This window comes from Capsicum annuum, chromosome 5, assembly GCF_002878395.1.
Source record: "Capsicum annuum cultivar UCD-10X-F1 chromosome 5, UCD10Xv1.1, whole genome shotgun sequence".
NCBI lineage: Eukaryota > Viridiplantae > Streptophyta > Magnoliopsida > Solanales > Solanaceae > Capsicum > Capsicum annuum.
Window position 1 is genome coordinate 67,506,412 of NC_061115.1, and position 25,035 is coordinate 67,531,446.

At 37.3% G+C, this 25,035-nt stretch overlaps 1 long non-coding RNA gene across 3 annotated transcripts in view; it reads left to right on the forward strand.

Moving 5' to 3' along the window:
- The first annotated feature begins 13,402 nt into the window (after nucleotides 1–13,402).
- The window catches only part of LOC107870700, a 42,822-nt gene continuing 31,189 nt past the window's right edge, over nucleotides 13,403–25,035 (forward strand). Inside the window, exons 1-4 of one of the 3 annotated variants that reach the window (XR_007055763.1) lie at nucleotides 13,403–13,757; nucleotides 15,973–16,093; nucleotides 17,846–17,917; nucleotides 17,986–18,078. This is a non-coding gene — a long non-coding RNA (uncharacterized LOC107870700). Of the gene's footprint in view, nucleotides 13,758–15,972; nucleotides 16,094–17,845; nucleotides 17,918–17,985; nucleotides 21,286–25,035 lie in introns of those variants that run through there. The other 2 variants (XR_007055761.1, XR_007055762.1) reach the window with 2 other exon arrangements.

The following is a 25,035-nucleotide window of genomic DNA, read 5'->3' on the forward strand; positions in this document are numbered from 1 at the left end:
ATGCCTCTATACAACTTAAGCCCCATGAGAAGAATTAACCCACTCATGACCTTGAGTTAGTAGTTGTATTATTGTCCTTAAAGATTTGGAGGCATTATTTGTATAGGGTTCATTTGATGTGTTCACAGACCATAAAAGTCTGCAGTATGTATTTTCTCAGAAAGATTTGAACCTGCATCAGAGGAGGTGGCTAGAGTTGTTAAAAGATTATGAAATAGGTGTTCTGTATCATTCGAGAAAAGGTAATGTAGTGGATGATGCTCTCAGTAGAATGTCTATGGGTAGTGCTGCCCACGTGGAGGATGGTAAGAAGAAGTTAGTTTAGGAAGTTCATTAGCTTTCCCGGCTAGGTGTCCGTTTAGTCGATTCAGCAGAGGGTAGTGTATGGGTGAAGAATGGTTCAAAATCCTCTTTGGTTTCTGAGGTAAAAGAAAAGAAAGACAGAGATACAAATTTAGTAAAAGTAAAAGAGTCAGTCAGAGATCAGAAGGTAGAGGTTTTCTCCCAAGAGAAAGATGGTGTGTTGCGTTGCCAGGGTAGACTACGTGTGCTATGTATGGATGGCGTGAGGCAGAGGATTCTTGTAGAGGCACATAAAGCGCGTTACTCGATTCACCCATAGGCCACTAAGATGTACCGTAATTTATGAGAGGTCTATTGGTGGAGTGGAATGAAGAGAGACGCTGCAGAATTTGTGGCTAGGTGCTCTACATATCAGCAGGTCAAGATTGAGCATCAGAAGCCTAGTGGGTTTATGTAGGAGTTCAGTATTCCCACTTGGAAATAGGAGGAGGTGAACATGGATTTTGTAATGGTTTGGCCCCGTACTCGCCACCAGCATGATTTGATTTGGGTCATTATGGATAGAATAACCAAATCAGCTCATTTTCTACCAGTTCATACCTCTTATTCAGCCAAGGATTATGCCAAGCTCTATATTAGAGAGTTGGTCAGATTGCACAGAGTTCCGTTGTCCATTATTTCAGATAGAGATACGCAGTTCACCTCTTATTTCTGGAAAGGGTCTTGGTACCCAAGTTCACCTCAGTACAACGTTTCACTCTCAAACAGATGGTCAAGCAGACAAGACTATTCAGAGTTTAGAAGATATATTAAGAGCATGTGCCATTGACTTTAAGTGCAGTTGGGATGACCACTTGCCCTTGATTGAGTTCGCACATACTAACGGTTATCATTCCAGCATTCAAATATCTCTATTTGAGGCTCTTTGTGGGAGGAGATGTAGATCTCCCATTGGTTGGTTTAAAGTAGGTAAAGTCACAGTGGTAGGGATTGGCTTGGTATTTAATACCTTAGAAAAAGTTCAGTTGATCAAGGAAAGGCTTAAGACAACTTAGAGCCGATAGAAATCGTATGCAGATGTGGGAAGAAAGGATCTCAAGTTTGAGATTGGTGATTATGTGTATTTGAAAATCTCTCCTATGAAGGGGGTGAAGAGGTTTGGTATGAAGGGAAAGTTTAGTCCCTGATATGTCGGTCCTTACCAAATTCTCAGCCGTTTCAGAAAGGTAGCTTACGAGATTGAGTTGCCTTCAGACTTAGATTCAATACATCCAGTGTTTCATGTCTCCTTGCTAAATAAGTGCATAGGTGACCCAATAGTTGTTGTCCCTATAGAGTGTATAGATGTTCATAATAGTCTTTCTTATGAGGAAATTCCATTCCAAATTCTTAACCATCAAGTTCACAGATTGTGGAACAAAGAAGTTCCTTTAGGAAAAGTACTTTGGCAGAATTAGTCTGTTGACGGAGCAACTTGGGAAGCTGAAGCAGATATGTGGACCAAGTATCCTCACCTCTTCTCCACAAACTTACACTCAACTCAAGGTAACAGTCTTCCTTAGACTTTTTCAGTCTCATGCTCAGATTTCCTTTACCAACTTAGTAACAGTTTCAGCTGGATAGCATCCTCATGTCATGCATACCTTTATGAAAATAGTTCAGTCATGTGTCATGTCTTCAGAATTCAGTTATAGATGTTCAGTATGAAAACTCAGTACATCAGTAATTTTAGTCATGAAATCATGCTTCAGTTGTGCATGTCCAGTATGTAAACTTAGTCTATCAGTATCCCTAGCTTATCCAGTCTCATTCGAGGATGAATAGTCCCAAGGGGGAGATATTTTAAGACCTCGCAAAATCCTAAGCTTAACTCAGTCCTTTAAAGATTGACAAGAGGTACCAGACTTAGATATTTTAGCTAATTGTTTATACTTAGAATTATTTTAGCCTTCATAAGTTGGCGATCCTATTTTATGATCCTTATGACCTTAAAATATTGATCTTTAGGTTGATTCATGATCAGGAATGTCAGTAGGTATTCTCGGACGAGTTTTAGATTTTTCAAACATCATTTGATGCATGTTTGAGAGTCCAAAATGGTGAGTCAACACGATCTCGATGCATCGCGTCGCCCGTCGTGTCGACCAAATTTTTTCACCAGTCTTTGGTACAAATTCTAGGGGCCAATGCGATATCAATACGTCGCGTTGGCTATTGCGTCGACCATTGACGCGGCATTCCAGTCTGCGCGTCACTGGGCATGATTTTTGCTCTTTTAATTCCGCATCCAAAAGGGTAATTACGTCATTTTCCCATGTCTATTCAGCCCCAAAAACACGATATTAATCATTCCAAAGGGAAAAAATCATTTACTTTCTCTCAAATACTCTCATGAACAAAACCCTAGGGAATCCAACTTCAAGTACAAGCTTCAAGAACACACCATCAATTCTCATGAATTTACGTACCAAGGTATGTTAGGTGTTCATTTATGGGTTTCTTTTACCCACGAAGTCCAAAAATCCTTTTTAAAACTACAAGTTTATGGTTTGATGATTTATATGTTGGAATTAGATTGTGTTCATGTGTAAATTGATGTTGGAGTTTAATTCTATGATTTATTACAAGTTTAATGAAAAACTAGATAATTGTGAGTTGATTATATGATATTCATGTTGAATTATTGAACTACAAGTTGAATGAAGTAGCCATGATATTATTTCATATTTATTGCTATATGAAATAACCATGTTCCCCAAGTGTTTGATAAAATGCTTATGTAAATTGACTAGTGAAAGCATGACATGTTATTATGGAATACCATTCATGCACAAGCTTATGTATATCAAGTGTGTGACAAAATGTCTAAATGAATGTATTGTTAATAAGCAAGTATTACTATATCGGTAAGATTATGCTATGCTATACTTCCATGCTATCGAGTCTTGGGGGTATTCAATACTAAAAAATCTAGCTGTTGACCTAGAGCTACAGTAGTTATAGGATAGTCTCGGTAATATCATGATCATTAGTATTCAGTCAGTTAACACGGTCAGTAACAATTCAGTCTACCCTAGTATAGTTTAGAAATCATTTTAGTGTCTATTCAGTTGGGAGTAGGATTTAGCACCGAGTAAACCCAAGGATGGGGGCTCACTTGCCAGTAAATGGTGTGATCCTTAAAAGCAGCCCTTGTATTCCAAAATTATGTAGTCAGCGTAGGTTGAGACATCAACCTGCCAATTGAGGGTTGATGAGGTGTCTTACCTGCCAGTTAAGGGTACCACCGTTCTCATTCAGAGCACCTGCTAGATGAGGGTGACTTAATAACTTGTCTTTACCCGTGGCACGGTACTGACACTCTTCCAACTGGGGATACAGGTTGGAACCTAATTAGTTTAGAGAGGGGCATGTCGGTTAGATGATTACCTCCCACAGTTTCAGTTTTAATCTCAGTATAGAGCTTAGTTCAGCTCTACAGAACCAGGACTGTCAGACACAGTCACCCATCTTAGTATAGAACTCAGTTTAGTTCTATAGAATCAGGACTGTAATAAAAAGTCACCCAGTTAATAGTAATATAATTATCAGTAAACTCAGATATCAGTCATTTAGTTATCAGAACCCAGTACCTAGTGTTAATATGATCTCAGTTATAATATACATAGTTATGTGAATAGTATTGTAAAATCAACATTTATAGCAGTTTCAGATATACATGTACTCTCATTCAGTTATATTGATATTACTCAGCCAGTTGTTGTTCATGCATATGAACCCCCCCATTCAGCCTTACCTCATCTAGCATAGCAGTACAATCCACGTACTGACATATAATTTCTCTTTGTGCTATGATGTCTTATATCATAGGTTTAGACGCACGAGCTCTGAGCGTACTTAGCAGCCCAGCCTATCAGCAACAGACTTAGTGGTGAGTCCTTATAATTCGAGGAAAAAGTTATTATTTTAGTATTTCATTATACTTTTAGTAATTGGAGATAGTTGGGGGCTTGTCCCATCAACTCCACCTTCAGACAGTTAGAGGCTTTCAGACTAGACTATTTCAGATAGATGTTCAATTTTCAGTATTTATTTATCAGTATTTGATTTCAGATATGAACCTTATGATAGATTCAGCCTAAATTCCGCATTATTACAGTGTTGTTGTTCAGTGATTGCAGCAGGTACTAGTCATGGGTTAGCTTGTGGTCCTTTGAGATTATGAGCATCGTGTGACATCCGAGGTGCAGACTCGGGGTGTTACACCAATACAGAATAGAGTGTATATCTAATGCAAGCACTAGTTATACATAGGATAAAAAGATATACCAAACAAAATACTACTAATACACATTAAACTAATGCATTCATTAACTCTTCAATACACTCTACCAAAAGACCCCCGAGTGTATAACTAATACATCCCATTTGGTGATATTAGTAATACATGGGTTTTAATATCATGGTACTAATATGTGTAAAGAAAAAAATATCCTTCATTTTTTATGCATTTTTAATTTAATTTTTTATATTTATAATAATATATTATTTAAATAAATTAATTTACATATTTTATTATTTAGAGAGAGTTGTCCGTTACTAAATAGAATCCAATATCAATCGAATATCAAGGGTACACCGTACTATCAAGAATTTCGATAGCAGCATATCATACCTGAAAATTAATAACAAATTTTTATTCATATTTTAATTTTTAACTTGACTAATTTAATGAAATAGAAAATCCCACAAAAATTCAAGGATATAATTATAATTTTTTTTATAGAATTTTAAATAAAAATGAAATATTTAATATATCTAATTTTTAAAACAATGAACCAAATATTTCATAAAAAATAATCCAAACACTATAATGCACTATAATCTCTGCATTCGTAGCAAAGACAACGTATTCGTGCTCTCGGGTTATATAGTAATGGCTAACAAGACAAATTTGGACAGTAGTGAATTACCGCCCCTCTGTCTAGGGGTGGGCGTTTGGTATTTGGTTCTATATTTTTAAATTTTGTGTTCGATAATTCAGTAATTGGTATTTGAACATAGATACCACTACCATACTTATAAACATCGGTTCGGTAATTCGGTAATCGGTAAATTAAACTTTGGTTTGGTACAGTATTTGGTAATACCATATTAAAGTTGGAGATGTGCAAATATACGTTTAAACTTCAAAGACAAAGAGTATATTTAATAGAAACCGTATCTAGTATTCTTTTTGTTACTTTTTACGAATATATTAACAAGGTCCAAGAGATTCTTTGGGATGACTAATACTCACTCTCTCTCTATATATATATTCAATATTCGGTAAATATTGAATACCAAATGGTATTAATATCTTGTACCAAACCCAATTTCGAATACGAAAATATTAAAATTTTACACCCAAAAATCATACCAAATACCGAATTATCGAATACCAATTACCAAATTTTTTATTCAGTTCATTAATTCGATTTTTGGTATATTATGCCTAGCTCTACCTCTGTCTTATTGAAATCTAATTCTTCAACCTTGGAAACTTGGAAAAAACCCATATCTAACTAGAGAAAATTAGGTGGGTGGTGACAAAAAAGTCTTTAAATTAAAAATGGTGACAACTTTGATCAGCTAAGGTCAAAGCTTCATTTAATTTCTGATTAAGTTAATTGGGGTGTAAAGTGTAATTTTTTTTTTTAATTTTTTAAAGAGTCATCCAACTTTAAATTTCAAATTTTAGAATTTCTCTTCTTTGCATCTTTTAATCTTTCTTTTTTTTTCTCTCTCTCTCCAAATTCTTTCTCTCCATCTTCTTCATCTTATTTTTTTTCTCTCTAAATTTTCCTTTTCTTTCATTTTTTTATTTCTCTTTTCATTTCATTCTTCTTCCCTTTTTAATCCTCATGGGCTAATTTTAAAAAAAAATTGGGAAGTTTGAAAAAAATAATTTCTTTTAAAAATGAATGAAGAAATAACTTAGCAAATTTAGAAACTATGAGAGCTGCTTCAACAACTACCATAATTGCTACAACAGTTACGGTAATTATTGCAACAACTACTATTAGTTTTTGTGTTACAACAATTATTGAAGTTGCTGTAGCAAATATCAAAGTTACCGCAACAACTTCGACTATTTCTGTAGTAATTGCGATAGTTGCTGTAGCAACTTTGATACTCACTTAATTTGTGAAGAAAAATGTGGTTAAAGGAGGAGCCTATGAAAAAGTGATATTTATGGTAAAAAGGGAGGTGGTGGTGCTGGTGGTGACGTTGAAAGAGAAAATGACATTTGTTGTGGTGTTGATAGCAACGGTGGTGAAGGAGAAAGAAGAAAAATATGCGATAGTTATGTAGAGGAAGGAAATAATGGTGAATCTTGAAGAGGTGACAATGGTAATGATAATGATAGTGGAGGAAGAGTAGGTGGCGACGGCGGCGAAGGGTGTTGAGGAGGAGTGATGGTGATAGTGTAGGGATCTTTATAGTATAGGAATTTTTGTGTGAATAATAAAACTTAAAAGGTTTTAAAATTAGTGACATTAACACTAATCTTCAAATTCCCTTTACTAAACCTTGATCATCATGTCTTCTTCAATACTTATGCTCTTTTTTGCTCTTCTCATTTCAAGAATTGAACTATCAGTTTCTAACTTTGCTGTTGAGTTGAATGCTACCAACTTTGATTCAGTGCTTAAAGAAACTCCTGCCCCTTATGCTATTGTTGAATTCTTTGCACATTGGTCAGTTTTTTTTAGCGTGGGGTTTGTTGATACTTTAAGATTAGATGTTTTTGGTTATTATCTATCATCTCTTGTACTTTTGTTCTATCTTTTTATAGCCTGTTCTATACCTCACATCTGGGGTAGAGGTAACTGGAAAGGTTTAAGTACACTTTACCCACCCTAGACTCCACTTTAGGTATGTTGTTATTGTAGTAGAAGTTTCATGTTTGTTGTTTTATGTGATCTTATCAATAATAACTATCCCTTAGGGTGCGTTCGGTATGAAGAAAAATGTTCTCTTGGAGGATGTTTTCTAGGAATCAAGTGTATTTCTTAATTATTTTCTTGTGTTTGGTACGAAAGAAAATATTTTTCGCAGAAAATATTATCTTGGAAATAAATGGATTTCTTACTTATTTTCTTGTGTCGTGTATGAAGGAAAATGTTTTCTTCAAAAATAAGAGCATTTCTTACTTATTTTCTTGTGTTCAGTATGTATGAAAAAAGTATTATCCTAAAAGCATTTGTATATGATCTAGACAAATACCATGGAGAGGTTAGAGGTGGGGTAGGCTGGCATAGTGGGGATGAGGTAGGGGTGTGATGGAGGGTAGGGAGGACACAATCAATATGGAATACTATTGTGGAACTTGTTTTTTATACTTACTTTAAGGAAGTCATTTTGCTTATTTTTAATGAACTTATTTTCCCAGGGAAAATGTTTCTCAAAGATTTGACCAACCAAACATGAGAAAATTAGAAAATATTTTATGAAAAATGTTTTCATTTCATCCTGACACACCTTTAATCCCAAATTTGTCTTGTTATAACCTGTAGTTAGGTTGACTATTCTAATGGTTAGTTGTGTCAACTAGTGGGGATACTGGGTAATTCTGTTCACTAAATCTTGAATATGCGGGAATAAAAGTTACCTAGCTTGTGTTGCCTCATCAAGGATCTGAACCTTTATCTCACATGGTTTTGGTTCCAACTTCGTTGACAATTAGACCCTTTTCAAGAAACACCCAGGCATCTAAGTCATACAAATTGATGGTCATCAAAATTTGTCAGTTTGGTTAAGTTTATATTCGTCAGTAGTTAGTTGTGTTCCTTATATCGACAGAGCAATGTGTTTGGTAATCTAGGAATTCAAGTAAGTTTTAAGTGTATGTTCTAGTTTTTTCTTATGCTGGGTTATGTAAATGCTACACTTGTGGAATTCATATTAGAATTCTATAGAAGTAGAAAAGGATGAGAAAACTTAGCACCAGCATAACATTGAAGAAAAGTAAGATGTTGCCTATAGTTGTTTCATTAGTGTGTGGTTAATAATAGTTTGATCAACTTCTCCATGTATCTATCCCTGGACTATGCTAATGCAGGATGCTTTGTGCATCGGGATATCCTTTTTTAATTGTATATTGAACAGAGTTTGCAGCCATGTGATTCTCGCTTAAACCTCTTTTATTGGTCTCACAGGTCCCTTGCTTGTAGAAATTATAAGGTATCGATTTGTTACTTCTTATATGAACTTCATTTTGATATTTTTAATGATGAGGCAATATTTTTGCAGCCATAATATGAGAAGGTCGGAAGACTCTTCCTTGGAGCAGATGCCAATCTTCCAAGAATTATATTAATGACGAGGGTAAACTGTGGATTAACGGTATTTCTCTATGCTTTAATTATCTTCCAAATATAACTTTATACTCTATTTGTGTTCATAATCTCCTCTTTTAAATGTGATTTTTTCAATGATCAATAAGCGTGTTACATTTTCCCTCTTTTCTTATGGTTACTGGGATTTATGAAAAGTGTTCATCTTTCTCTGGTGTTCTTTTTCCAAGCGCAGTCCATGGATTATGCCCTTTCTTTCTCTTATTCACCATTTTGAATGTCTGAATATTATAATGGAAGTTATTTTAAGGTCATAGTCTCTTTGTGTCTGTGTTTCTCTGAGTGGACTGGATCCCAACCTCCAGGAAGAAGTCAATGTAGATCAGTCTGCAAGGACAGTAACAAGACAAATTAAAGCTATTCTTCTGGCGGTATAGTTTAAATCAGTCACTCTTTGTCTTTTTAATAAGTTAACGAGTTTCTCTTTATTTTTTGCTCTTTCTACAAATTTTCTCTCTCCTGAGAGAACGTTTCTGTAACTAAACATTCACTAATGTTTCACGGTGACTGACCGGCCGATGATAGCATAGACGACACCGACAATAAGTAAGGGTTTTACTTATCTCTCTCTTCCTTGTTCTCTCTCCCCAGTTCTCTCTATCCCTCTTTTTTGCCTCCGTCTTTGTTCCTCTCATCTCTGCTATCACCGGCAGATTTAAAGTTTCCACTAGCTCAACTCCAGCAACGGTGCAAATATGGTCAAAATAGGATGATACAAAAATGCCAGCATCCAGATTTCCGACAATACCCAAATGAAGCTTCGACGATATTTCGACGATGCACAGGCGGCCTCTTTCTGGCGACTCATTTTCTGCAACCAATTTCGATATCAGAATTGCAGGAACCAACAACACGCCAAAGTACCCCGGTGACATCTAAACTTTTATATTTAGTTACTTTTTTAGTTACTATTTAGTTACTCCTTATAGATTTAATTACCCTTTACATATTAGTTTCCTTGTACTATTTTGCTTTTTGTGTGCATAGTATGTGACTGGCAGCTTTTTCCTATTGGTGGATTTTTGTTGTGTTGCTCTAGTTGCTAGGCCAGATATTGTATTTTTATGCGTGCCTCTGTTGTTCCTACAGCTGCCTTGTGTGTTTTGTTTGTCATACTAGGGCTTTGTCTTAGTTTTTTTAGTAGTGACTTTGGGGGTTGATGGTGGAATAGGGTTATGTCTAAGGGGGTTGGGGCTGGGATCATCTTTAGAAAGGGGTATAGGGGAAAGGGCAGGGGTGGGGATGGGTTCTAGGTCGGGTGTTAGGGCTGGTTCGGTGAGGGGTGATAGAGGTAGGCGAGTAAAGATAGGCTGAGGGTAGGGTCTTAGAACATAGGGACCCATCAGGGTAAGTCTGTGGAGCTGGTGAAGATTCTTAAGAAGAGGAGAATTAATATTGCATGTGTTCAGGAAACTAAGTGGGTAGGGTCTAAGGCTAGAGATGTAGATGGGTACAAGTTATGGTATTTAGGGAGTGAGAGACATCAGAATAGAGTAGGCATCTTAGTGGATGAGAAGCTTAGAGGGCGGGTGGTGGAGGTTAAGAGGGTCAGCGATAGGCTGATGATGATTAAGTTGGTCATTAGGGGGTTTACGCTGCATGTGTGTAGTGTTTATGCGCTACAGGTGGGCTTGGAAGAGGAGGTGAAAGTGAGATTTTGGGAGGCTTTGGACGAGGTGGTGAGAAGTGTGCCTAGCTCAAAGAAGATTGTCATAGCTTCAATGGGCACATTGGGGTTTTATCAGGAAGCTATGATGATGTGTATGGAGGTTTTAGTTTCAGCAATAGAAATGATTAGGGAGCTGCTCTACTTGATTTTGCAAGGGACTTTGGGCTGATAGTAGTGAATTCGAGCTTTTCAAAGAAGGAGGATCACCTGATCACCTTTCGAAGTACGATAGCCAAGACTCAGATTAACTTTCTACTATTAAGAAAAGGGGATAGGGCTTTATGTAGAGATTGTAAAGTCATTCAGAGTGAGCATCTTTCGACCCAACACAGGCTTCTGGTAATGTATTTGATTATCAAGAAGAGCAAGAAGAGAAAGTCCAGGGAGGGTCGACCTAGAATTAAGTGGGGTGGTTTGTCACTAGTTAGTACACTGGCGATAGGGTAGAAGGTGGCAGGATTGAGGGCATGGGAGTGTAGGGGAGACATGGATGCTATGTAGGATAGGGCTGCCAGATGCATCACAGAGATTTCTAGAGAAGTGTTGGGCATTTCGAGGGGTCAGGCAGGGTGGCATAAGAGGGACTAGTGGTGAAATAATAAAGTTAAAAAGAAAGTGGAGACTAAGAAAGGAGCATATATTAAGTTGATTGAGAGTAAATATGAAGAGGAGAAGCGGGTAAATAGGGAGGTTTACAAAGTAGCAAGGAAGGAGGCTAAGCTAGCAGTTATGGCTTCTAAGTCAGCAGTATTTGAGATCTTGTATGCGGGGTTAGAAGAGAAAGGCGGGGGAAAAAGGTTATTTAGGCTTACTAAGGCTAGGGAGTGAAAGGGTCAGGACCTGGATCAAGTGAAGTGCATTAAGAGGGAGAATGGTAGATTTTTGGTGGAGAATGTTCACATTAAGAGGAGATGGCAAGAGTATTTTCATAGATTATTGAACGAGGAGGGGGACAGAGGCATTGAGTTAGGGGAGATGGAGCACTTGGAGAAGAGCCGGGATTTCAGTTACTGTAGATATTTTAAGGTTTAGGAGGTCAGAGAGGCTATCCGTAGGATGCGGAGGGGTAGGGCAACGGGGCCGAATAAGATTTTAGTAGACTCTTGGAAGTATACTAGTGTGGAAGGTTTAAGGTAGTTAACTGAGTTGTTTAACAACATTTTCAAGACTACAAGATTGCCTGAGGCTTGAATATGGAGTACGATGATTCTGTTATATAAAAACAAGGGTGACATTCAGAGCTGCAACAACTATAGTGGTATTAAGATATTAAGTCACACTATAAAGATTTGGGAGAGGATGGTTGAGCAAAGATTGAGGAGGGTCATGTCCATTTCGGAGAACTAATTTAGATTTATGCCAGGTCGCTCAACGACAAAGGTAATCCACCCGGTGAGGATATTGGTAAAGCAGTATAGGAAGAAGAAGAGGGATTTACACTTGGTGTTCATCGACCTAGAGAAGGCATATGACAAAGTTCCTAGGGAGGTTCTTTGGATATGCTTGGAGGTGAAAAAGGTCTCGGTGGCGTACATCAGAGCTATTAAGGATATGTACGATGGAGGAAAGACTCGGGTAAGGATGGCGAGAGGAGTCTCTGAGCATTTTTTGATTGAGATAGGATTACATCAGGGATAGACTTTTAGTCTATTCCTGTTTGCGTTGGTAATGGACATGTTGACGTGGATTATTCAAGATGAGGTACCTTGGTGTATGTTATTCGCAGATGATGTAGTGCTGATTGATGAGATGCGGAAAGGGGGGGAGATGAATGAGAAATTAGAGGTTTGGAGGAAAACCCTTGAATCTAAGGGGTTCAGGTTGAGTAGGTCCAAGATAGAGTATATGGAATGCAAGTTTAGTGACTTGAGGTAGGAGGACGAACTAGTAGTGAGGTTGGATTCCCAGGATGTTTGTAAAAGGGATAGTTTTAAGTATCTTGGATCTATGATCCAGTGGAATGGTGAGATTGATGAGGATGTCTCTAAATATATTAGAGCGGGTTGGATGAAGTGGAGGTTCACCTTGGGAGTGTTGTGTGATAAGAAGGTGCCCCTTAATCTTAAAGGTAAATTCTACAGAGTGGCAGTCCGTCTGGCCATATTGTATGGAGTGGAGTGTTGGCCAGCCAAGAACTCCCACATTCAAAAATTGAAGATGGTAGAAATGAGAATGTTGTGTTGGATGTGTGGGTTTACTAGAGAGGATAGAGTTAGAAATGAGTTTTTCCGGGAGAAGGTGGGTGTGGCTTTGGTGGAGGCGAAGATGCGGAAAGAAAGGCTGAGATGGTTTGGGCATATGATGAGGAGGAGCATGGATGCCCCAGTTCATAGGTGTGAAAGGCTAGCCTTGGACGGATTCATGAGGAGTAGAGGTAGGCCAAAGAAATACTGAAAGGAGATGATTAGACATGACATGGAGAAGCTTCAGCTTACTGAGGACATGACCCTAAATAGAAAGGTGTGGAGGTCGCGGATAAGGGTAGAAGGCCAGTGTGGATGTGTGAGTTGTAGCTAGTAGTTAGAAAAGTCCTTGTGTAGCTGGGTTAGTAATCCTAGGACTGGGTCTGTAGATAGGAGGCTCAATCCAGGAGAGTTTGGGTGGGGTGGGTGCCTTTGGGCTTGTGAGTGTATGTTACTGCTAGGTGGGTGTCTTATATCTTATTTCTTACTTCCTATTTCATATTGTGTTATGCTCGTATTTCTCTTATTTTGTATTTGTCTGATCTCTATTTGTATTATTCCTCGTTCATTATTTATGTTATGCCATCTACCATGATTTATGTTCATTACGACCTTGTTTACTATTTTTGTCCTAAGCCGGAGGTCTATCGAAAACAGGTTTTCTACTTTTTCGGAGGTAGCGGTATGGACTACGTATATTTTATCCTCCCCAGACTCCACTTTGTGGGAATACACTAGATTTATTGTTGTTGTTGAGGGTGGATTCAGTCAATATTGCTTTGATTGGGGATTCTTGCTTTTTAGCCATTTCATATTGCCACAGTTTTTCCCATGTGGTGAGTTTTTAATGGGCTTATCCACTTGCCACCTTCCATTTTGCGGATGCCTTTCTTTAATATTTCTTTCTCTTGTCATTAGCATTTTCTGTTTTTTTTTTTTTTCCATTGTGTTAAGAGACCTTTTTCTTATCATTCGGCACGCGAACTGATTTTTTCCTCTTATTCATCTTTTTGTCACAAATATGAATTCTAAATTTTGTGATAAGTTCTCTGTGAAGTATTAACCAATGCTTCTCTGGGGCCCTTCTAAGAAGGAAGTTGGTAGCGGTTGGGATCCAAAATAAGAAAATAGTGAAATACGCCCCATTGTAAATAGACGCACAGCTGATGTCTTTCTAGGGTGGATCAACAAACAATTGGGAAGGTATATATAATCTCCTTCGTAGGTTTTGTAGTTCTTGATGAAGTCATGTCCTAAAGATAGCTGTCTTATGGTGTTAAAAGCTCTTAAGCTGATTGTATCGCGTGGTATCTGCTATCACAGAATAATAATTTTGGGAATAGATCATTTATCTTTATCAGTAATTCATTTGAGCTGCCTTCATTTGGGTCTTTGGGATCTAGGGAAGTTATAAATCTAGTTGTCACAAATAGAGGGTGCTATCGTAAGCTATTATGTTTGTTAAAAGTCGTTTAAATTATATTATCTCTAATAATGATTGCCATTGCGTAGTAGAAAAATTTTGTCCACTAGGAACGGTTCCTTAAATACATGAAGTAGAGATAACCATAAAGCCTGTAAGGCTGATAAGTTACTTTTGGGTTTTAAGGATAAAAAGGTAAATAATTGTTAAAATAGTAGAAAAGTCAGTTCCGCATTGCTTTTAGTTAATGTTGTACCCGAGGTAAAATATATGTTGTTGGTAAGTAGATGTTGTTTATGACTACTAGAAAAGGGAACATGGACGTTGGATATAGATGGAGTATTTGGTAAGTGTCACATTGAGTTCGGGCGGACTTTATGAATTGTGTATTGCATAAAGAAATATTCTGACATGGTTAAACTTCTTTGTTGTTTGGTCTTCTCCCAGGATCTTAAATTCACTAAAAAGAGCCAAATCCGTATGGTATTCGACTGATTTCATAGCCTAAATGCTAATCACCTTGTAGGTTGGTGTTTGAGAGTGTCTTACACATGTTCTATACTTAATCAGCTATATTTTCCCATTGCATCGATTTTGAACTTGACATGTTCTATACTTAATCAGCTATATTTTCCCATTGCATCGACTTTGAACTTGTGAGGAATATAGGAGAAAAGTATTATTGAATTGTGGTAACTATATGATTTCATTGAGGCCCTATTTATTGACATTACATTCCAATTATTTTCCTAATAGGACACTATATTACAATCCCTTCCCAAGTAGGATTCTATATGCTATTCCTATTCTTACTCATATTCTAACACCCCCCTCAAGCTGGTGCATAGAAGACATATGTAGCAAGCTTGTCATGGATGTAACTAATACGAGGACCAGTGAGGGACTTGGTGAAGATATCTGCAAGAAAACTAATAAGGACTGCTTTGGACGCCTGGGAGACCTCAATTGAAATGGAACAAATTGAAAAAAGTGATCCCAAAAGCAGTAAACATCTCTGGAAAGTCGATGTGTCGCTGGAAAATTGCCAAAAACTGGTTAAAATATATGGGTCATCTCAAAATCAAGAGATAGTAGATCTTGAACAAGAAAGTCATTGAAAAGCTGGCCAGAACATACTCACACGATGGATTATTATATTTGATGGCAGAAAAGTGGTCACCATTTGAGAAAAAATTATATGGGTAGGGTCGGAATGATGACACAACCCTACTAAAAAAGAGAATCATACGGGTAGGTCAAAATAATGGCATGATCCTACTGAAAAATAGAAATTATATGGGTAAGGTTGGAATGACGATACGACCCTACTGAAAAAGAGAATTTATATGGATTAGGTTGGAATGATGGTATAACCCTACTGAAAAAGAGAACTTATATGGATAGGGTCTGAATAATGGCATGACCTTATGCAAATCAGATCTGAGGAGTCAGCGCAAAGACTCACGGTGCTATGCAACTCAGATATGAGAAAGTAGTCCAAAAATATACACGGTGCTATGGAAATTTGAGATGAGAAAGTAGTAACCAGAAAGATGCATGGTGCTACACAAATTAGATATGAGAAAGTAGGGGAAAGAAGTGCGGTGGTCTAACTTTTGCTAACATGATCATTGGCCAGATGGGCTGCATATATCGTTTATAGTCGCCCGCCAGCAGTGGAAGCTCTTTGATTCTCTACCAAGATCGTAGAGGCTTTGATACCATGTAAACAATAGATCTTGGGCCTAACTCAACCTCAAAAGCTAGCTCATGAGGGGAGGATTACCCAAGTCTATATAAGGAGACCAATTCCCATCCCTTTTTTGATGTGGGATACTTAACAGAACTTTTTATTGATTCTATAGACACCTTTCTCCCTTTAATGAATCTTAGTCATATCTTCTTCAGTATTTATGCTCTTTTTTTCTCTATTTATTTCAAACTTGGAACAATCAGTGTCGAATTCGACTGGATCACAACGTGCAATTCTTTCAGTGATTAGTGGCCAAGATGGTGAGAAGCCTGACGTTGTTGTTGAATTAAACGCAACCAACTTCGATTCATTACTCAAAAAGACTCTTGTCCCTTATGCCATTGTTGAATTCTTTGCATACTGGTAAGTTTTTACTTTATTTTTGTCACTGGGTTTACTGATTTTTTGAGAATTTAGAAGTTTCTTGGTTGTTTCTTTACATAACCTTGTCAATAATAACCATCCCTTAATCCCAATTGGTTTTATTATAATCTGTGGTGTCTTGACGAACTTGGATTGACTATACTAATGGTTACCTGTGTCCAACTAGTAGGGATACCGGGTAGCTCTGTTCACCAAATATTGAGCATATGGGAATGAAGTTACCTAGCTTGTTTTACCACATTAGGGATTAGAACCTTTAACTAACATGGTTTTCGTTCCAGCTTTGTTGTCCAGTAGGCCTTTTTTGAGAAATACGAGACATCTAAGTTCATTGATTACAAAAAAGAAAAGAATGCAAAGGGGGATTGGATTGATGATAAAATAGAATGTGGGTCGCGAATAGTGATTCACTTGATGATAGTGATTCAATTAACGATGAAGAAAGAGAATTTTTGGTTGAGTTCTCCACCCTAACGGCAGAAAAATAGGATTGATCTAATTTTATTAAGTTGACTCATAGTGATCAACTATCAAAGAATGAATTAGGTTATCAAATAATTATTTTTACCTTAATCGAGTTAGTGGGGATCATCTTAATGACTCCTCATATCCGTTCAGCTCCATATGGGCTATTTGTTCCTATGGCTATTTAATGGTACACCATTTTTACTCAAAATAAACCTTGATGATCACAAGAAATAATAACTTTGTCTCAATTCCAAACTTGTGGGTTTGGCTATATCAGTGGGTTTGGTTATATCAATAATTTGGGTATGAGATGTCTGCATCCATCCTATTTTATAGAGTCTATTTCTTTCACATACTCATTGGTCCTATTGAAAATGCTAGAGAAAATCAAAGTAAAACAGGCTTCTTGGTCCTATTAATGCTAGAGAAGATCAAAGTGAAAAGTGAAAAACATGCACAGTTGGAGGATCTAACTCTTCACCTATTTTATTCCAAAGAAACCTTGGTAATTGGAGGAGATAAAATTGTTGGTGTTGTGGTTTTAGCATGTTTATGTGTATACAAAGAACAGAAAAATGTTAAATTTTAGTGGTTATTTGGAAAGACCAATTTCATTTCATAGGCAAACTTCTTTCCTCCGTGTCTTGGTTTTGGTTGCTGGACATGTTAAATGATTTTTTTGAAGATTAGGGAACCATGTGTATATAGAGGAGTCTGAGGGGTTTATAAAGATTGTAGCTTTTTGAATCTGAGTGTTTTGATTTGGTTTGTTATCTAAAATTTGAATAGTCTGAATATGGATATCGTAGTGACTAAACGGTTTTACTTGGTAGGAGTAAGAGAAACAGATGATATCATTAAAATGCTTCAATTTGGTAAATGTTTAGGTTCATGTAGTTAGTTGTGTTCTTTTTTCACCGAGCAATGTGTTTGCAAATTCGTTGTTTTAGTCTTCATAATTTACTCCCCTTTATTTTAGTAGGCGGCAGTCTTATACATCTTAATCCAGGAATTCTAGTAACTGTTCATTATATATTCACTTCTTTTTGGTTGGTATGTAATATTTATTCTTATGAAATTCATATCAAAGTTCTAAACAAGTAGGAAAGAATGAGCAAATTTAGCACCAACATGACTTTAAGGAAAAGTAAGATGTTTCCAACACTTGTTTCCTTTTGGCATGTGGTTAGCAATTAGTTTTATCAACTTATCCATGTTGTTTAAGTTCTATCTTAAATTTTTCGTATATTATTTTTGAACCAGGATTGAAGCCATGTGATTCACTTAAAGATCTTTTATTAGTCTCATAGATTCCCTGCTTGCAGAAATTATAAGGTATCAATCTACTACTTGTTATGAACTTCCATTGTGATATTTCTAATGATAATGCAATGCTTTTGCAGCCACAATATGAGAAGGTTGTGAGACTCTTGAATGGAGCAGATGCCAGTCATCCAGGAATCATATTAATGACGAGGGTAGACTGTGGATTAACGGTATTACTCTATGCTTCAAAAAATTACTTTATCCTGTATTTGTTTACTCAATCTCCTCGTTTTAGTTTGCTTTTGTCTATGGTCAGTACTCAATAAGCGTATTATATTTTCCTTTTTTTCTGGTGGTTACTGGGATTTATGAAAAATTTTCATCTTTCTGTGATGTTATTTTTCTGAACTTTAAAACTTGTTTCAATAAAATATAATCCATGATTATGCTCTCTCTCTTTCCCTCTTATTCATTATTTTGAGTGTCTGAATATTTACTATTTTAAGACTGGAACTTCTCTCCATCTTCTTCCTTTCTTTCAAAGCCTTTTGTCCAGTCAATGGACAATCATATTTACTTCAGGTCAGGGGGGATATCCTATGATATCTCAGAAACAAAGTCTTCGTCTGAGAGGTGGTTCGAATAGGTAGAAAGTGCTAGATTATATATGAGGAGGATGAATCTAAGTAGGGGACTCTGAGCTGGATATGCAGAAGAATGTATACAACATCAGAGTTTAAAGGAAGGTCCTTTAAGACCTAGAAAGTCAGAAATGTTTCCACCTCTTTTTTTGCTCTCTTAAGTTCAATAAGTTTGGCAGGTTTCTTTCTATTATCTCGGTTAATGGTCATTCCAGGGCGATGATCATTATCCCTGAAAACAAGCCTAATGAGGGTTGGTTGAGTCTTGCCAACCGCATTGAATGCTTCATTAATAGAGAGCCTTCAATGCATAGGAATGTTCCCGAATCCCCAACCATAGTAACTCTGGCCCAACAGTCTTTAAGGAGAGAGGACACCTACAAAGAAGTTTTAGGAAGAAATAGGTGGACTTTGCAGGATCAAACTACTCCATCTAATCAGAGAACAACTATTCCCGATAGCTAGAATGAAAGAAACCCCACAAGGAGATGCCTGGTAGGAAGCTTCCCGGAGTGAGACGAGATCCCAACTAGAAATAATGTGAGAAAATGGGCCCAACAGACTTGGAAAATAGCAAATTTTCAGGTTTATGATATGAATGGGATTCAATTCCTATTCGAGTTCCACTTAAGAGAAGTTGCAGAACACATCATTCTTGGGAAATGGAAGAAACAAGGAAAGTCTCTATAGTTAGATTGGTGGTCGCCACTGGCTGGTACTTATCCAGCAGAACACAAATTTGCTTGGTCATGGATTCGTTTTCTTGGCCTTCCTCTTCATCTTTGGTCGGCCAACACTATGAAAGAATTAGGAGATAAATACGGGAGGTGGATTAAAACTGAAGAAGAGACTTCTCTGAAGAATCATCTCCGATGGGCTCACCTCAAACTTAAAGGCACCTTCGATGACATACCAAAGGAAATTGAAATTTCAGATGGAGATCTCATTTTTTTTCCTTGCCTATCTGGATAGAAGCTCTGGCAAGATTTCGACGCTCTGTGGTGGTTGTGCTCGAAAAAAAATCCAGTTCTTTGTATAAGAGTGGTGCAGTCAGCTTTACTGAACTTCAAAAGGTGATGGAGACAAATTATGAATTTAGTTTGAAGAGACAGGGCAAATATCCACTGGTTAATGACCTGCCAGCTGTTGAAGAAGTGGGTCCCAACCATATGTTTTTACCCACTAACCCCAACATGTGCTGCTCACATATTATTCCTCAAAAGTCATATTCTGAGTTTTGTAATAAGAATGGGTCACTCACTAACAGGATTTCTTTTGGGCCTCTCAAATCCCAACCCCCACTTTTGAAATATTCAAAACCTACCAAGGCTGAGCCCGTTACAAAATTTCTTAACTTTAATTTAATAACTAACCAGTTATCCCTCTTCTTTTTCAACAGTTGTGTAGTCGATGCCCTCATCAGTGAACTTGACCAGAAAGAAAAACCTAAATCTTGCATGTAACTCCACAATCTTCTACCCAATGCTTATGTGACCTTATCCCAGAAAGAAAATTCAGTTTTAGCCCCAAGAAGACCAGTTGAATTTTTGAATAGAACAACAAAAATGCTAGGAAACCAATTAATTTCTCTGGAGAATCCAACCCCATCTAATTTAATTCCAGCGAGTGCAGTAAAGATCTAAAGACTAAAACCTCCTCTTAGGTAAAACAAAACATCATCAGACTTAGCAAGGAATTTGGGGCCCTGTTTGACGGGTTAGAGAAAAATGCTAAGGTTTTGTTTGGTAAACTAGACCATAGAAGAGACCATCCAAAAGAACCAACTAATAGTAATCACTTGGTGCAGAAGGAAGTATGAAATTTAATATTTAAGGTAAAATACAAAGATGGGGAGCCAAGAGGTAAATTGAGGAAAGGGAGGAGACTACCTATAAGTGATCAATGAAAGTCAAAATTCTATCTTGGAATGTCAGGGAGCTTAATGGGGTAGATAAAAGAAATTTGGTAAAACAACTAGTCCATCAATGAGGTGCCAATTCAGGTTCTTATAGAAACTAAACTTGAAGGGGAAGTCAATAGTCTAACAGGGGATCTTTGGTCCAACAGATGGGTAGGGATACTCACCTGGAGGCCAGGGGAAGTAGTGGGGGAATCCTTATCTTATGGATAAGAGAGAACGGTTAGGGGAGTTGATTAATACTGGAAGCCAATCGATTTCATGTAAATTCACTGGCATAAATCAGGGGTTGATATGGTAACTTACTATAGTTTACACCAACTGCAATTGGGTTAGTAAAAGAGATCTTTGGAATGAGTTGGACATCATCATAACTATCTATTAAGGGATTTGGGTGGTATATGATGACTTTAATGTAATAAGATTTGTGCCTAAAAGGAAAAATTGCAATAGGTTCACTGGGGCAATGGCTGAATTCTCTAACTGTATCAATGACTTAGAATTGATAGACCCTCCTTTATTTGGAGGATCTTACACATAGAGAAGGGTGAAAATCAGAATAGTGCATCTAGATTTGACAGGTTCCTTTACTCTACTAAATTGGAAGACTCATTCACTCAGGTTAAACAAACACTAGTCCTAAGACTAGGTTCTGATCACAACCCAATTCTATTAACCTGTGGTGACTGGGCATTTAAAAAATCTTACTTTAAATTCAAAAATTAGTGGCTTGAAGTTGAGGGGTTCAGGGATAAGGTAAAGGATTGGTGGAACTCTTTCCCAAGTACAAAAATACCAACTTACATTTTGGCAAATAAGCTCAAGATCCTCGAAAGGAGATAACACAATGGAGTAGAAATCAGAGAGTGAACTGGAAACAAAAGAAAGAAGAGATCTTGTTGCAGTGCAGATCAGCTCCTGGGAAACTCTTCAAGAACATAAAGTCCTTTCTGATGATGAGCTCGTGCAAAAAACCAATCTAGCTATGGAGTTTGAAGAAATTGCCAAGAGGGAGGAAATAGCTTGAAGACAAAGATCAAAAATTAAGTAGTTGAAACATGGTGATAAAAACACAATTTTTTTTTCACAAAATGTCCAATGCCCATAAGAGATATAACTCCATAGATTTCCTCTAAGTAGAAGGTCACACCATCACTGACCCGGAAGATATAAAAAATGTTGCTCAAGCTTTTTACCGAAATTTATAAAAAGAGAGGGGGGACTGGAGACCTGAATTTGTAATCCAAGATGAAACAGTAATCTTTATAGAAGACCAAATTTGGCTGCAAAGAAACTTTGATGAAGAGTAAATCCTAGAGACTATCAGGTCATGTGCTACTGACAAAGCCCCTGAGCCTGATGAATCTCCAATTAACTTTTACGTGAGCTTCTAGGTGTTGATCAAAGGGGATATCATAGGAATTATGCAATATTTCTACGACCACCAAGTGTTTGAAAGAAGTCTGAATACCACTTATGGGGCCCTTATTCCAAAGAAAGCAGGAGCAGCTAAATTAAGAGATTTCAGGCCAATTAGCCTGATTTCTGGGGTTTACAAAATATTAGCCAAAGCTTTGGATGAGAGAATAAAAAAGGTGATAGGTGATTTGGTTAACAAACGTCAAATAACTTTCATCAAGGGGAGACAAAAAATAGATGCGGCTCTGATAGTAAGTGAATGTGTTGACACAAGAACTAGAGAAGTGGCCAGCTTAATATGCAAACTAGACATTGAGAAATCTTTTAATCATGTCAACTGGGACTATCTCCTTAACATCTTCACGTAAATGGGATTTAGGAACAGATGGTTAAAGTGGATAAGTTTTTGCATTAAAACTATCAGGTTCTCCATTCTGGTAAATAAAGAACCTGTTAGTTTTTTTCCCTCTGAAAAAGGTCTCAGGTAAGGAGACCCCTTGTCCCCCCTCCTTTTCATCCTTGCTATGGAAGGTCACAGCAGTATGGTTATAACAAAAAAAGGGCAGCCTCGTACACTAAAGCTACTGTTATGCGCGGTGTCCGGGGAAGGGCCCCACCACAAGGATGTATCATACACAGCCTTACCTTGTATTTATGCTAGAGGCTGTTTCCAAGGCTTAAACCCATGACCTTCTGGTCACATGGAAGCAACTTTACCAGTTACTCCAAGGCTCTCCTTCAAAATATGGTTAGAACAACTCTTCAAAATAATTGGGTTAGGGGTTTCAAGCTAAACAACCAGGGCATAGAAGATCAGGTCAGACATATCAGAGTGATGTTGGTTGTTTTTCAAGCTGTGTCTGGTTTGAAGGTAAACTGAAGGAAAAGTAATTTGTTCCCTATCCAAGAAGTAAACAACATTCAGACTCTTGCTAGTATTCTTGGTTGTAGGGTAGGCAATCTCCCTACTGTCTACCTAGGCATGCCCCTTGGTAACAAGCACAAAGATATAGAGATTTGGGACAATATCATAGAGAAGATAATGAAAAGACTATCTCAATGGAAATCTCAATACTTGTCACTTGGGGGTGCGTCACTCTTATCAACTCTATTTTGGACTCCCTTCCCACCTATATGATGTATTTATTTCCTATCCCCTCTTGTGCATCCAAGAAGTTAAACAGACTTAGAAGAGATTTTTTATGGGAAAGAAACAAAAAAGGTGGAGGATACAATTTAGAGAAATGGAAAGTCGCTCGAACAAGAACCAGGGAGGATTATCTATTAGAAACCTAAAGTTACACAACCAGTGTCTCCTCATGAAGTGGTTGTGGAGGTTTAATAAGGAAGCTTCTCTCTGTAAAGTGGTTATTTCTTACAAATATGGCTAAGATAGTCATTGGGTTACAAATAAGGTCAATAACACTTATGGGGTTGGTGTGAGGAGAGCTATTAGATTATCATGGCCAAAATTTCATAGTCATACCAGAATAAGAGTAGGAAATAGACATAAAACTCACTTCTCGAAAGACCACTGGATAGGCCAATCAACTTTCCAGGAATCCTTTCCTGACTTGATGCTTCTAAGCAACAACATTGAAGTTACAGTAGGGGAATGTTGGTCTCCTCAAGGTTGGAATCTCACATTCAGAAGACATCTCAATGATTGGGAAGTTGATAGGTTAACAAATATGTTGAATGTCCTAAAAGTCTTCAAGGGCATAATAACTAATCCAGATTCTCTAAGATGGAAACACACAGAAGATGGCATTTTCACAGTGAATAGACTCTACAAAAAGGAAAACAACTCAATATAGGGGGAAGTCTCAAAGCTCTGAAAATCCCTATGGAAGATTCAGGTTCCTACTAAAGTAAAATGTTTCACTTAGCTAATGGTCAGAAGGGCATGTGTCACTCAAGAAGTTCTCCAGAAGAAGGGTAGGACACTAGTTCCTAGATATTTTTTATGCAATAAAACTGGGGAAACAAATAACCACTTATTTCTACACTGCAAATTTACTGCTCAACTTTGGCATTTGTTCTTCACCCTCACTAAATTTGAATGGACAATGCCTGAGCACACAGCTGACTTGTTAAGCTGTTGGATTAGAAGAGGTGGTAGCAAGAGTAAAAAAAAGTGATGGAGGATGATACCCTCCTGTATTTGGTGGTCAATATGGATGAAAAGAAACGGGAGATGCTTTGAAGACAAAGTCAAGTCCATTAATGATATAAAATGGAATTGCCTAGTCACATTGTTTTTTTTTTTGGGTGCAAGGAGAATTGTATAGAGGAAGTAGATAAATTTTTAGATTTCTTAGGAGCCTTGTAATTGTAGACTCTTAAGTTCTCTTTCGTAACTATTTTTGGAGGTGTCCAACATCCTTTGATGCTGAGGAATATAACAATACCAGTTTTCAAACAAAAAATATTATAATGGAAGTTACTTTATAGTTTCTCTATCTGTGTCTCTCTGAGGGGACAGTTAACAAAACAAATTAAACCTATTCTTCCAATGGTATGGTTTTCCTATATTTTTGAAGGGGACCATGGAGTAACTAGTAAAGTTGTTGCATGTGATCAGGAGGTCACGGGTTCAAGCCTTGAAAACAGCCTGTAGCAGAAATGCAAGATAAGACTACGTACAATACACCCTTGTGGTAGGGCCCTTTCCCAGACCCTGTGTGAGCTTTAGTACATCGTTCTTCCCTTTATTTTTTCGGTAGTGTAGTTTTTCAAACTGAGTCATATCATTTGCCATAAAATAATTTTAATAAGTCTCTCTATTTTTCTGATCTTTCCATTTATATTGGTTAGGGTAGAGTCGGTTAATATTGCTTTGATTGGGGATTCTTGTTTTTAACCATTTCACATTGCCACAGTTTCTCCCGAGTAGTGAGTTTTAATGGGCATACCTCCTGCTACCTCGCATTTATGCAGACACTTTTCATCAACATTTTCTTCCCTTGTCATTAGCCTATTCTTTCTTCACTTTGTTAAGAGACCTTTTTCTTACCATGCAACATGCACCTAATTGATATTTTCCTCTTATTCATCATTTTGGTACACAGATAAATTCTAAATTTTGTGAGAAATTCTTTATGACGCATTACCCAATGTTTCTCTGGCGCCCTTCTAAGAAGTTTGTTGGTAGTGGTTGGCATCCAAAACAAGAAAATAGTGAAATACGCTCCATTAGAAATGGACGC